This window comes from Haliotis cracherodii, unplaced genomic scaffold, assembly GCF_022045235.1.
Source record: "Haliotis cracherodii isolate W230 unplaced genomic scaffold, xgHalCrac1.p SCAF_7, whole genome shotgun sequence".
Taxonomy (NCBI): domain Eukaryota; kingdom Metazoa; phylum Mollusca; class Gastropoda; order Lepetellida; family Haliotidae; genus Haliotis; species Haliotis cracherodii.
Genome location: NW_027266330.1, coordinates 33,723,326 through 33,739,783, shown reverse-complemented (window position 1 = coordinate 33,739,783; position 16,458 = coordinate 33,723,326). Strand labels below are relative to the sequence as shown.

The 16,458-nt window shown below is 40.7% G+C and overlaps 1 pseudogene; it reads left to right on the top strand.

The window, feature by feature from the left end:
• The first annotated feature begins 3,321 nt into the window (after window positions 1-3,321).
• Window positions 3,322-15,022, top strand: LOC139447320 (polypeptide N-acetylgalactosaminyltransferase 1-like; annotated as a pseudogene).
• The last annotated feature ends 1,436 nt before the right edge of the window (window positions 15,023-16,458 follow it).

Genomic DNA, 16,458 nt, shown 5'->3' with positions numbered 1-16,458 from the left:
TTCATGGAAAGTATGTTCGAAACATAAAAATGTTCATAAATGTTGTTTTTAGTTTCTTTTCTCGGTTCATAAGATAGATAAAACACTTCCACTCGGGTTTTTATGATATCTAAAACCGTTATCCTTGGGATGCGTGTTTTAAATGTGATAAGAACCCTTGGACGTGCTTTATTGTACGCTTATAGTGGGTTGAAATTTAGTTTGGGGATAATTTTAAGGTTCAAAATCGGTTTATAAGTAAGATAAAACACTTCCCCTCGGGTTGTTATGATATCTAAAACCCTTTCCCTCGGAAAATCCCTCGGGATGCGAGTTTTAAATATCATAACAATCCTCGGACGTGTTTTATCCTATACATAAATGTCCAGTTTCCAGCCTTGTCGAACTGGGCTGAAATATCGGGGCTCGATCGCTGCGCCACCAGTGGCTATTACGAGTTATGTCCCTTCTATGGACCAATCAGATTCCATCTCTATAATCACTTGCATTTGCTTCAAACAAAATGGTGGCACCCAGTCGATGATCACGATCTATCTTGTAATAAAACGGATCTTATCCCGCGAAATGCATCAAATGACATGAGCACATTGATTAAAACATGAAAAGTTTTGGAAAATATCTGTCGACGCCCACTTGATGGTACACATGCTTTGCAAATCCTGCGGTCGACCGAAATCTGAAAGTTGAAATCCATGTTGTTTACGAACCGGTTCGATGACTAGTTCGTTTCGCGATTTTGATTGGATGGAACATGGACTTATCAAGATTGTTATTGCCCTTGCCTCGAGAAGATGCCTCCTGTTCTACTGAGCAAGATATGTTTTCTTGTATGTTCCTCAGCAGATAACAGAGCAATATGATGGTCTATGTTCTAAGGCGTGCCACGTGACACCAGGAACGGTTTCAGTTTGGGAAAAGAAATTCAACTATTCAGTTCCGTGTCGTCAAGAGCACAGAACAGATCGAGCATCAACAGAAATGTTTCCAGTTGTGTCTCCCAACATTTCAATTCTAAAAAATCCAAATCATGTCGACACAACCATGGTCACAAGAAAGGACGAAGGTCAAATGATACCTTTGGTGTTGAGTTTGTTGCCGCTGTGGCAACGGCTCAGTCATTTATGGTGGATCTGCAAAAGCAGCCTGAACCTACTACAGCCTACCCACCATCTCCATCTCAGATCTTCTCCATCACAAGGGATACACATCTCAAATTATCATCTTTAAGAGATCTTCTTGTTAAAAATACCAGCATTCATTGATTTTTGTTTTTTAAAGGAAATTGAATTGATTTATACTCTTGAGTGATACTTTGTTTAAAATAATGACATTTGTACAATGTAAGAATGAATAAGTAACTGAGATTCTGAGCGGCTTTATCCTCAAAGGGGGTAAAGTACTGCAAAATCATTGTCTGCGGAGGGTAAGATCATATCATTCAAAGTATTTTATTCCTACTTTTATTATAATCGCAGTATATATGTAAAACAATTTGGTCAGTTTTCAACTTGTGTTGTTGAGTAATAGTTTACTATTTTAAATGTTCTAAAAAGAGTTTAAAAAAAATTATAAATGTGATATATTGCTAGTTATTGTACTGCCTCTCGTTGACTGATTTAATAATACTATTATTAATGTATTACCCTTTTCTGGCCACGGCATGGCTAACAAATACTGCCGATGCGGCTTTCAATTTGTAACTGATTCTTGACAGGTCACTCGTGGATACGGGCGCTAACGCTTCTTGTTCAGACACTTATACAGTTTAATTTGAAGAAAATTTAACTGATGTCACGTACTGCACCTCTAAAGACGCGTACCACTCTGGACGTTTTAATAGTGAGTGAGTGAGTTAGGGTTTAACGCCGCTTTTAACAGTATTCCAGTTATATCGCGGCGTGTCAGCTTAATGTGGGAGGAAAGCCCAAAGTGATGCAGTTCTCAGACGTTTACCACTTCGGTGAAACCCACGAGCACGGGTATGGTGCTGACAAACCTAGAACCATAATCGGGGCGAACCGGGATTCGAACCCACAATCATAGGTTTCTGGCGTGCCAAGGGACGCAACTCTGCACAGCGAATCGTGGCGCCTTAGACGACTGGGCCCCCCGTGCCCCCCGGATGTTTTAATAAGAAGGTTGGGTTGCGTAGTGGTTAAAGTATTCGCTGGACACGCCAAAGGCCCAGGTTCGATTCCACACATGGGTACAACTTGTGAAGCCCATTTCTGGTGTCGCCCGCCGTGATATTGTTGGAATATTGTTAAAACCGGCGTAAAACCATGCACACTCACCCTTTTATTCCTAACACGTGTACAGGCTAAGACATAAACCAGCAGTTGTTGTATCGATACCCAAGACATCCCAGAAACCGCAATTCGCAGTGCAGAGTTAAGCTCCTTATTCATCTAAATTGGCCACGATATTTGATTATCCTAGTTGGCAAATCGATACGATATTATAACAATAGCAACGATATAGATCAACGACTTAGCAATTAAATATATCGGGAACATATAGCAATCTGATCAGTCAGTGTTGTGTTATTCATAATACCCCATGGGTTTCACCAAGTGGAAAACGTCTAAGATCTGTGTAACCTCGGATTTCCTCCCACACGCCGTGATATAACTCAGTACTGGAATTCAATTCAATTTTGCATAAATTGCCAACGCCTAGCGCATGCCTCTAACTCCTCTTATTTACAGTACGCCTCTTGCTATCCATTTCGTTCCTGATATCGAACCCTCAAAGTTTAATCTGACATCTGCTACCAAGATAAAATTCCCCTACAGGTGACATCTCAAAACGGCCGGCCTTTTTTTCCATGATATGTGACAAATTATATATTTGATTTGAGCTGACAACACAATGCATTACTTCACAGGGGTCTAAACAATTTGTTTTTGTCTGGTTTGAAAAAAAGGAACAGTCTCATGTCAATTACTTGAAATATATTCAGGATATTTGAAATGGTCCCTACAGCAATATACCATGCTAAGAATATTCGTGTCGACAAGGCAGCTGTATCATATTCGTAGCTAGCTAATTGGTGAGAGTGTTTACAATTTAACCTGGAATAATGTGTATAGAGACGGAATCGTAAAAAGAAGTATAGACTCTTTGGGGAGGTGGAATATTTCAACGAGTACTCTTATCTATTGATGCTGGAACCTATACCAAAGACGACCCTGACCTCGTGTGAACAGCAGGGCGGGCTCCATTGTTTGGATGAGGAAGCCACTAGGTCTGGTTATATTTTCTGTGACATAAACATCTGACCATCGTGTACATCACAGCTGACCAACACCACAGAATAGCATGAGGCGGCTGACATTTCGGATGATCAAGACGATTGTGTTCTGTATGTGGTTGCTTTTTTGATACACCACCAGATCATTGGTACAAATTGTCGACAACCAATATTTAAGTGACACAGGTGGTCAAATCACAGGACATACGTCTGGAATACATTACTTCAAAGGTGAGAATGACATCCGAGTTGAACAGCGGGTCATTCAAGATTATTTGAAAACATCACGAAATTCACATGATAAATTAGATGCAGTGGTAAATATTGTTGAGAAGGAAAGCAGCATGTACGCTGTTGCAAGGAGGAGGTATGTGAATGACACAACAATAGAGCACAACAGGAAGGGAGACTTACCGATCCTTGGAACCAGGCAGCAAAAGGAGGGGCGACACAGACAGAAACAGGTGCACCAGGACAAGACAGAAGAGCAGCGTGGACAACAGATCCACGACACAGAGAGTGTGGAGTATTACGTGGAGGAATATGGAGGGGAGGACAGTAATGTGACATATCCTCCGTTTGTGGAGCACAGTCCGGAGAATGGTCCAGGTAAGACAAAGGACTTAAGTTGATCTGTTCGTTGTTAGTCTGACGCTGTCCTGTTATTGATGCACGATACACATGTTCCTTACGTGCATAAACAGCGTACTTGCGATTAATGATAATATATATAATAATATATGGGCCTGTGGCCTTTCATACAATAAAGAATTGAATTGAATTGATAATGATTTTTCCTGCTTTTCAAACATTTGTTTACAAAATATATGAAAACCTGCAAATAATAAAATAAATGTAAATATAAAACAACAACAATAATCTCGATCTTCAGCTTATGTAACCCAAACAGATTAAAAGACAAAATAGTGGTGAAAATGTTATTGATGCCTCAGCCATTATACCAGGTGTTCGCAGAAAGGGTATAACGATGAAGCATACACAACACTAAGTGAGTTGTCTGTTGTTAAGAAGGATAATTTCGATTTGCTACACCAAGTTAATCAATATTACAGTCCACATACTTCGTGTAACGAACGCCGCCAACATGTACTCTTCGGGCATATATTATTTATCTTAGACGTATTACCTCATTTATATTTCTGCTGACAGTCCATTTTATGTATAACTGCATAGTTCCAGACGTGGTTGGTTTCACTTCACTGTGCAGGTAGCTTGTATGTGATTAACATAAATTTTAAACTGTGTTGGGGCCATGTCAGACATGGCGTATCTGTGAGCCGATCGAAGACCTAACTGTTGAGCTCAACTGAAAACACGCGTACGTCCCTACCCACCTCGCACTGATGAATAATGTATGATTAGCTGGAAAAATTAACGGAATTGCTAACAGTTCACTACATTTGAGTGATCACTCATCAATGTCATATTGCCCTAAAATACAGATTGTCATCTTTCAACATGGCTAATATTCCCAGTATAACAAGGCCGACGTAACCCTGCTTATCAATGCTACATATTTATTTAGAGTTTAGAGCTGGGCTATTCATGTATTACTTATTGTATCATATGCTTAGATATCGATATATGTGTCATCATTTCCACATGAAATATTTATCTCTGTGTGGCCCATACAAATTAAATATTATATACATACAAATCAATCATTTATGGAAACGACGAAGAAAATACAATTGATAAAATACGTCTATTAAAACAACAACATAATACTAAAGACAACGTCAAGTAAGCGTTTTTTTGGCAAGGTGGGTTTTATTAAAGCTGCATCTTTTTGTTTATGCATGACTTAATATTCGGTTCCTAATTGTGCCTGCCTTCCCAGGAGAATGGGGAGCTGTTTACAATTACAAGCACACAAAAGAGGAGGAGGGGGAATATAAAGAGGGAAAGAAGAGAAATGGCTTTAACCAACTGGTGAGCGACCGGATCTCCGTACATCGGCGTCTGCCAGACAGTAGGCTGGAAGAGTATGTATGTATGTGAGGCCTGTCAACACTTGACAACTTACTCCAACTTAATGAATTACGTCACTTTTCAAACTTGTTCTAAAATTCACAACTTGTACTTACCCGTGAGGTAAGGCTTGCTGTAAGAGGCGACTATGCTTTGCCGGCGTAAGGAACCGACCATTGATATTCTGAGCTGGGGAATGTTGACATTGTTGCAAGGTGTTTTTAAAAAAAATCAGGCTCGTAGTTTGAACAAAAAATATCAGGTTTTGTAGCTGAAAAAATAGCTTATCTCGGTACAAAGTCCCAGCCCCTCCCCCACCTAAGACTAACAAATGGTCGGTCACTACGAGGCGACTAATATGATTGAATGTTCAAGCTCGCTCACTTGGTTGATGCGTATCGTCGTATTCCAACTGGGTCAATCGATGCTCAAGCAATCACTGGATTGTCTGGTCCACACTCGATTATTTACAAACCGCCGTCATATAACTGGAATGCTGCTGAATGCGGTGTTAAACAACAAACAAACACACAAGTAAACACACAAAAAACTTGTTCCAAACGCCTTTCAAGCATTTTATACGATCAAGTCATTGTAAGTGATGACAATGGCATTTGATTAGCTGTCTACAATAGGTTTTTGCGTTTATATTTACATAAACTTAAAACAACTTGACTACGCCCACTGACGGACTTGGTGACCCAACTTCAGTGACATTAAATTCAACATTATCAAGTTTTATAAGGTTGCAGTCTTCTGAGAGATAGCCCAGTTTGTATCGTAATTGTCATTGTTGAACATTATTTCTGAACCTTCGGAATAATATGTATTTATTAATATTAAAGCACACTATTGATTATGTATCATAGATGCAAGTCACGTGTGTATCCAGACAATCTGCCCAAAGCCAGCATCATCATCTGCTTCCATAACGAGGCTTGGTCAACTCTCCTCAGATCCGTCCACAGCGTCCTTGACCGCTCCTCTGAACATCTGATAAGGGAGATAATTCTCGTTGATGACGCCTCTACTCAAGGTACATGTACCAGAAAGCAAAATGGGAGTAGGTTCAAGAGATTGTTTGGTCGTGGTTATACTTGTAGTTAAATGTATATGGTATGCCAGGAGAACATTTCTGTGTCCATTTTGTGATCATCGATCTCATAATGAGTTGTGTGTCATAATACTGTTTTAATTTTAAGTTAGTTATAAAGGAATCATCGAGAAACTTGTGTCGATGTGTTCCATAGTGAATGTCTAACATACACTTTCACCCTGTATCCGTTACAGCATCAGCAAAGGGACTGTAAATCCCCATGGTCCCTGGTATGGTGATCTCCCTTTAGTTACTGACGATCTCTAGCGCATTTATATATTGTGTTGTTCACTAATACTTATGACTTTTATATATTCTCAACTACTTTTAAATAGACTCTGTGATATTCTCGTTATTGTACTGTCCATCGTTGACAGTTTTTTATATTGTCATAATTGTGTATTATTAATGTACTTCTCGTCATGATCACAATATGGCTGAAATACTGCCGATGTGACGTTAAATCATAACTCACTCACTCACTCACTGTTACAGCATCAATCAGTTGTGAAGGCGACTTATTTGCCCAGAAGCATGAAATTGTTGCCATTCCATTTTATCAATACTTAAAATGTGAATAGACCCTTACTTAATGGAGTTTCTGAGTCTACTATTCTACTTTTTCATTCAGACCATCTCATGGCGCCACTGATAAAGTACATGTCAAAACTTAGGAAGGTGAAGATTGTGAGACACAAGAAGCACCAGGGTCTAATCAGAGCGAGACTGACTGGATATGAAATAGCAGCTGGTCCAGTGCTTGTGTTCCTCGACTCGCATATCGAGTGTTTTCCAGGTATATCTTTTCCTTTCAAAACAACATTCAATGTCATTTCAAAAAAACTTCTCTCAACTCTATCAAGAACATAGTGATGTGTGTGTTGGGTGTTTGACCCGAACTCATCCACGGGGGCCGGTCAAAAATAGAGTCTGGATCAGACGATATCCTGAATATGTGAGCAGCGATCACGCCTGCAAGCAAGTCACCGAGCCTGACAACCCGATTGATCCATTAGGTCGCCTCTTCATACACTGGAGGGCACGGGTGGCCCAGTCGTCTAAGGCGCCGCGATTCGCTGTGCGGAATTGCGTCCCTTGGGCACGCCAGAAACCTATGATTGTGGGTTCGAATCCCGGTTCGCCCCGATTATGTTTCTAGGTTTGTCAGCACCATACCCGTGCTCGTGGGTTTCACCGAAGTGGTAAACGTCTTAGACCTACATCACTTCGGACTTTCCTCCCACATTAAGCCGACACGGCGTGATATAACTGGAATACTGTGAAAAGCGGCGTTAAATCACTCACTCACTCACTCATTAAAGACACTGGGGATGCATTCTAACCCGAAACTCCCCTCGGGTAACGATTTGTAACGAAGTGAACGTGAGCAAATTATCAAAAGGAAAATGAATCCTGCATCTTCTCAAATGACAGACATGATTTATTCTTACAAGATGCATAAGGTCTCATGATACACTTTATGTCAAAATAAGTACAGACAGTTCCATTTATTGCCATTTGTTTAATTTTTTACACATCAGTGCAGGTACACCTGCAGTTACAAAGTACATCTTCATAAAAAATAGTATTTATATGCACATTAGCATTAATTAAGCACCATACACATTTTCGGATATGTGCTGCATACAAAAATGACTGTTGTGATTTATTGTTGGAGTAGAATAGGTCTTCAGCAACCCATGCTTGCCGTAAGAGGCGACTATGCTTGTCGTAAGAGGCGACTAGCGGGATCGTGTGGTCAGGCTCGCTGAGTTGGTTGATGCATGTTATCGATCCCAAATGCGTGGATTGATGCTCATGATATCAATCACTGGATTGTCTGGTCCAGACTCGATAATTTACAGACCGTCGTCATATAGCTGGAATATTGCTGAATGCGGCGTTAAAAAACAAACAAACAAACCAACCAACCTCACGTTTTTCAATTGATTTACTGGCTCAGATTCGATCACTTACAGAGTGCCGTCATACAGCTAACATACACATAAACAAAGCATGAATACTAAATAACGTACACAATGATTAATACATATAACTCCATGTTGTTATCAGTAACGTTGTACGATTTCTTACTTACTCACCAACTTCTGGGATGCCAATCAAAAAGTTATAATTTTATTTCTTTTAGGGTGGCTAGAACCACTGCTTGATCGTATTCTCCAGAATCCAAAGAATGTGCCCTTTCCTATGATAGACGACATCGTTTATGAAACCTTTGATACCTTTATCATAAAGACCACCAGACGTTTAGGAATGTTTGTATGGAAACGATTCATCTTCAACTGGGGGTATGTCGACAAAGCAAGGATGAGTCAGTTGAAAACACCCACGGATGCTATCAGGTAAGTTTTGTGTCACAATGTGTTCCAGGTGTGTATTTGAATCATTGTAAATAAAGCGACCAAACCCTTTCCATATCCAATAGAAGTCTCAACATAGTCAAATGGTAATGATACCAGGTGTTCGCGAAATGGTGAGCGTATCCTGTTCCACCGGTGGCACCCGTCACAAACACATGCAAAGGCAAGTCAATTGTTCACCTGAAAAAACACCGGGACATATGGTGGTCTAAATAGGGAAATCCATCGGGCATCATTTTTGCCACTAATGCGTCGAATTTAAAAATGTCCTCCACATGTCTCCCATAAAACTTTTTGAAAGATTTACTGAGGCCTTGAATGTTGTCACCTTGGTCAAACAACTTCTGATCAAGTGTCGTATGATGCTGTTTGAAATATTTGCACAAAGAGCACGGTCGAGTGTATCTAAAAAGTTGTGCAATGTTAACACCAAAGGCTTGAGCTGCTGGAATATTGCTCGACATGAAGGGAAAGTTGGCTATTGGAAAGTTGAAGTCATCCCTCTTGTCATACAGTCCTTTGTCACTCTGAATCTTTATGCGTGGATCTTAATATGAAACAGATGAGGCGGTCTCACTGGTCTCCTGTATTTCTACTTCAGGTTGGTAAATCAGTGACAGGGAATTCGCTATTTGATGGTTATTGAACGATATCAAATCATCGATATACCTGAAGCTTAGGTTAAACGTATTGGCTATATTACCTTGTTCTGACTTTACCAATCCGAATAACATAGGCGGAGGTTCTGTGAGTTCTTGTAGGCAAACCTGTACCTATTAGGTGTTACCGATATCAGCTTCAGAGGAAAGCAGAGATAATCAAGAGTCATCAAGAGTGACGACTACAGCCGTATAATGAGGTAATCGGCCTGAACGCTGCTTTCTTAAGAATGTCAGTTGCATCATGGTGTAACAGCTGAGTGTGTAAATATAGGCAACAAACCCCTTAACATAAGCATAGGAAAACTATGTAACATGTTATGAAATTTTCTGTTTGTTTGCAGATCCCCTACAATGCCTGAGGGATTGTTTGCTATAGACAAACAGTGGTTCACAACTCTGGGAACGTATGACCCGGGACTCTTGTACTGGGGTGGAGAAAACATGGAACTGTCATTCAAAGTACGCTGTTGTTAGCTATAGTTTGATATTAGACAGCAAGATAATACAAATAACAGATTACAGACCTGAGCGGATGTTGTCGGTTCGATACATATGAGGACCGAAAGATCCGTCTTTTTACATTTAGTTAAAGATCTACCGTACATTACTCGTTTAATATACTCTGCAAATAAAGAAACGCAAAAGTGATTTTGGATGTATATTTTACATATCATATGTTTAATCAACAGATGATATCGGACTGTTAAAAATTAGCACACATCATTGTCCGTGATCTAGGTTCCATATGGTACTCATGGAACAGTAGATTTTCAAGATGAAGGCAATCTGTTGTGCAATGTTCAATGCATTGAATGGCTACCATTAGAGTCCAACATTGACCTGCATCGTCGTCCCATGGACGCAGTCGGCAGTCCCGACTTGTGTACTGGGGAATTTTCACCCACTCTGCCTGCAGCGCTTGTGCCAACTGCCAAAGGTTCTGTGGTTGTTGCTGACGTGCTCACAGTCGTTGATCAAGGGCGTCCCATAAATGTTCGTTTAAATCCGGAGACCTGGAGACCTGCATCTACCATACTCACGGCGAAGCAATAAACGTGATCGACTCGTCACTAAACCAAACTTGTCTCCATCGAAGTTGTGGCCATACTCTGTGACCATTGACGTCGCAGGCGAAGAAGCAAGTTCGTTAAAATAACACGTCGAACTGGTCGTCTAGCGCGAATATGCTTCCTCACGATAACTGTCTGGACTGATACTCTACGCGATCCTAGTATTGCCGTTGCTGTTGAGGTGTCCGATGTAGTTATTTCATGTAAATGACGCAGCCGTATGGTTGTGTTTTTTGGTAATTTTTCCATCCTTTCACCAAATTTCTGCAGTACCTCATTCTTTCCACACAAATCAATGCCAATCCATGCAGAAATGTCCAATTCATTTTGAGTATTAGATGTCGGCAACAGATATTTAATAACTTTTGTGTTTTTTTGTTTTTTTTGGCAATTCCAAAAATAGTTACAAAAATGAATACAGTTTTCAAAACAATTTCACTCAATTTCATTCACTGTAATATAAACGTACGCAGACATATCTGCTGCAAGCAGAGCCCTTGGTACGATTCCTGTTTTATCATGCGCAGGTTAATAGGAGCAATAAGTCACGTGTGTGACCCTGCAATGATATAATAAAACATGTAATTATTATTTTCAGATATGGATGTGTAATGGAACCTTGGAAACACTTCCCTGTTCTCACGTGGGTCACGTGTTCCGCTGGGTGAATCCCGTCAAGTGGAAGCAAGGCGGAAGCCCTGTTTTCACCAACGCCATGAGGGTAGCGGAAGTCTGGCTCGACGAGTACAAGTACTTGTTTTATGAAGGGAATCGCGTGCCACCGGTAAATATGATATGTTTTTTTGTGTTTCGTGTTACTTGTGAAGGAGGTTTCACAAGTGCCCTCCTTGGTGCACTGATAATGGCATACTTTGAACTTACGTACAGTATGTGTATTTGTGAGTGAGTGAGCATGGTTTTACGCCGCCTTTAGCAATATTTCAGCAATATCAAGGCGGGGGACACCAGAAATAGGCTTCACACAATGTACCCGTGTCGGGAATCGAACTGTGTATTTGTGAGGCGACTAACGGGATCGGGTGGTCAGGCTCGCTGACTTGGTTGATGCATGTCATCGTATCCTAATTGCGTCGATCGATGCTCATGATGTCAATCACTGGGTTGTCTGGCCCAGACACGATTATTTACAGACCGCCGTCATATAGCTGGAATGTTGCTGAGTGCGGCGTTAAAGAAAAACAAACCATCGTTTGTGGGTAGACGTTAGAAGTCGGTGATGGGTGTCCAGGGTGCACCTGTCAGGCCAGACTGTATATCCCCCACCTTGTAACTAAACACGACTGTCACAGTTGTAACGTGATGCTCTCGTCATCTTCTTGCGGGGACATTAGCTGTATAGTTCTTTGTTTGTGTTGACCTGCACGAGCTATCACATCTTTCCATCAATGCCTTTGTATTAAATATATACGCATGTATATCACCTAGGAGTAAACATTTCTCTTTTGCAGGGTAGGAGCTATGGTGACGTTACCGACCGGAAGAGACTACGCGAAAATCTTCATTGTCACGACTTCCGCTGGTACATAGAAAATGTATACCCGGAGTGTCCTATCGTCAAGGTCTTGAACGCAGGAGAGGTTGGAACATTATCATTAGTACTGCTAAATGTGGAGAATGTAATTCGGGGTGAACATTCAATATGTAAATGCCATGTATCGCTGCTTTGTAGTATTGTAATTTCATTGCGAGTAGAGTACCCGTTTTTCGAATCACTCCAGTCATATCACAGTGGATAAGGCCAGAAATCGTCTTCACACACTGCACCCATGTGGGGACAAAACCCGGGTTTTCGTCATGAGGAGCAAAACAAAATACAACTAGAATGCCGTCCTTACAATTTCGTTAAGTACTTGCAAGCATGAATAGCATGTAGAAATGTCTGATACATCCAAGATAACATGCAAACCAACACAGCTGCTGCAACTAAGTATACTGCTCATTGTCTTTATAAAACATTTGGGGGCAAGGGTGTCCCAGTCGTCTAAGGCGCCGCGATTCGCTGTGCAGAGTTGCGTCCCTTGGGCACGCCAGTAATCTACGATTGCGGGTTCGAATCCCGGTTCGCCCCGATTATGTTTCTAGGTTTGTCTGCACCATACCCGTCTGAGACCTGCATAACTTCGGGCTTTCCTCCCACATTAAGCTGACACGCCGTGATATGAGTAGAGTACTGTTAAAAGCGGCGTTAAACCCAACTCACTCACTCACTATAACACATCTATAGGATTAATCAGATATGACCAAACACAGTAACAGTTATATCACCACCAACCACCACCATATATTTGTAAAATATATCCTTAATAGACATGTGTTCACAGTAGTAGTCCCCGGTTAACCTGTTCAGTATGGTGGAGATTCCGTATGTAAAATAAATTGTAAATATATGCCGTGTAAAAGGAAAACATCTTGAGTGAGTATAGTTTTACGCCGCTTTTATCAATATCGCGGAGGGGGACATCAGAAATGGGTTTCACACTATGTGCCGGGTCTTCAGCGTGACAAGCAAACGCTTTAACCACTAGGTTACCCTGCACCGAAAACATTTTGATAAATGTGTTCTTAAAGGTAGCACACATGCATGATAGGTAAACTCTTCTCCCACAGATCCGAAGCGTTTCAAACCCAAGTCTGTGTGTGAGTGCGACAAGGAGGGACGGAACAAGCCTCTGCCCTTGTCACGGCGGTGGGTGGACGGGAGCAGGTGCGTATAAAACCCTCTACTTGACACATCCGGAACATGGTCCTCTCCTTTCCGGGCTTGTTTCTCGACATTCAGCCTTACACTTTCCCGTTTACATGACTGTAAGTTGATGAGTTTGTTTGGTTTTACTCTGCTTTCAACACTGTCAGCCATATCATGGCATGTGTGACTAGTGTGGCAAAAATGCCCTAGGTGTTGAAAGTGTTAGACGTTTACCACTTTGGTCAAACCAACGAACATCGGCATGGCGTATGGTGCAGAGAAACTTGAAACATAATCACTGCGAATCTGGATTTCATACCCACGGTAATAGGTTCCTGGTATGCATAAGGAACATAATTATGCACAGCGAGGTGTTGCGCCTTTGATTGGTGGGCCACGTTAACTTATATTTTAAAATAAAAAAGAACAACGTTTCCTAAGCTGTAATGTGTAGTCCCATGAACTGTATGACGATTTGTAGGCTGATGAGGTCGCCATAGTGCATACATATTTGATATGAGTGAGTGGGTTGGGTTTTTAACGGCGCTAACAGTATTCCAGTTATATCATGGCGTTTCAGCTAAATGTGTAAGGAAAGCCCAAAATGATGTAGGTCTAAGACGTTTATCACTTTGGTGAAACCCACAAGCATGGTTTATGGTGCTGACAATCCTATAGAAACATAATCGGGGTTAGCCGGGATTCGCACCTACCTTCATAGTTCTGGCGTGTCTAAGGGACGCAACTCTGCACAGCTAATTGCGGTGCCTTGGACGACTGGGCCAGCGGTGCCAACTATTTGATATGAAAAGGAAGGTAATTAAACTTAATATCCAATGCAGCCATATTAAGAATGGCAAACAAAGTATGGCAACTGTTGGCTTGCTTCAAGTCCAATGTCATAAATGTCACCGGTACATCTCAACATTTCCTGTAATCACGTGATTGCTGAACGAATAACGTTGTGTGCATGGTATATGTTGCAATCTATCACTCTAGCTTTCTGCTGACATATTATATATATGAAGAGATTGTAGCATGAATAGATATTTGATTCATATCTGTTTCAGTATTGGCAGTTATACCCGGTTGGGGTTGTAGAGGGTCACATTAACCGACGACTGTGTGTCAGGGGAGGGAAGATCAGTGATTACCGTTGCTCAAAGGATGATCTGCTCAACTGGACGTACACAGAGGTGTGAGCCAACTTTCGCCTTACAATCATATGAATGGGCAGCCTCTGATTTGTATAACAATATGTCCTTTGCCAATATAAAATAGAATATTCGGTAAAAAGTGGCTGTATGGACATACGAGTGACTTTTCCTATCTTTCCGCCTTGGAAAGTGTGCAAAAGTGTTTCTCTCTAGCAAAATACTTAATTATCCCGTGACGCCATAACGCTTATTCAATACAAAAGCATCAGTACACACATGGACAATTATTCAACTGATTACTGTCGGTATATATTACAGAAATGTGTCAAGACAAAAGTCATCTCGAAATGATACTCAACTTCAACAAAACTCTCAAATGGATTCGTATTTTCATATCTCCAGGTACCTAATTCACCTTCTTATAACGACAGTAGCCTCTACATATTGTGCAACGCGAAAATATGCACAGTACACTTAAGACCTGATTTTTAGTGCTTTATTTTCAGGACAGAAGCCTTCACTAGAGAAACTCGGACAAATGTTTGACAGCTGGTGACAATTCAACCCTTTTGGTGAAGACGTGCGACGGGACTGCGAAACAAAGATGGATGTTTGAGAAATCTAAGTTTCAGCTTCATAAAACCTAAAATGTTGGCAATTGCAAATATGTAACCACATGATGATTTTTGTAAGTGTGATTGTTGTGTATTATTACGTATGTTAGGGTAGTACAGGTGCGTTAATATGCTGTCAAATAGGGAGTATATTATATCCGAAGTCTACTATCGACATTGCACTCGATATGCAATCGATGTTGACTTAATGTTCAGGTGTTTAAATTAAATATGTGCTGACATTATCAGATCGTGTGTGTATTGGATGAAAGTCAGGCAGACGAATTATTGGCCTCCGATCACTCGGACTTAGGGTTCCATTTAATTTTTCCATCTTAATATGTCTTTGACACTGCGGGGCCGGATGACGCTTAGATATATGGTATTTGGACAGTTGAAACATGCTTTTTGCTTTTCAAACACAAAAATAATAGCAAATTTAATATTTATTAATGAAGGATTTTTTAAACGTAGTTTTGAATTCGTTTTTGCAGGAGCAGGATACACCCCGAATTGCAATAGTTTTTAGCCGAAACGTTCATGTTTTATCACTTGTCTTTAACGTCGAATATGGAAGCATAGTCGCATTTATTGCCATATTTTGTCGCACTCAATCTGGACATTATTGAGATTATTGAGATGTAAAATGGAAAATGTACGCCAGTCAAGTTGAAATTTTCATTTGGTGAGTGAATCGACATTTACCGTGAAGATTACACGATACACACTGGATCCGAAGCTGGTCACAGACTGTGAAACTGACGTACTAGGCTGTGCACTTGAAATCACTTAAACACGAAAGTCGACTTCCACATTCCTGAGAAACCCAATGGAAATTCCCAATCACGAATAAATACAGAACCATTGCTTCTATTCATTTTAATATTAATCTAGAAGTCATGGCGTTTGGTTGAGCGTGACTATGTTCTCCCTGAACATTTGGTCTCATGTAATCGATATACCAGGAGTTTAATTCATGTGGAACAATATACCTGAAGGGAAAGTCCACAGGAACACTGTTGGTACATGTATTTCGATCAAATCAGAACAAGCGTTCAGGGGGAACATATTTACTTTCACCTTTGCATACATTGGATTTCACTGCATGCCCGAATATACTCGTTGCTACCAATCATGGTGAACAACAATGCAAACCCAACCTATCGACTCGATCCTAGCATACACTTCTTGTGACAGTCAACCACATTCTACAGCAATTTACTAAATTACTTCAGCACCAAATCGTCACATCGTTATGGTCACCTCCACATGATCGGTCAATTGATCAATGATTAACACCTACAATCACTCCATTCCAAGGTCATTGGTAACTTCTGAAATCTTAACCGTCACGTAGATCGCGTCGGCCATTTTGACGTCTTGCACAAGAAGTAAAACGTATTTTGCGACACACTATCACTAGGACGTTTTTACTCATCTACTGATATTATTCTAATCCATCTATTGTAATGAAACTACAAAGGATGTAACTGAAGGACGTTTTTAGCATACATCCACTTATGTCA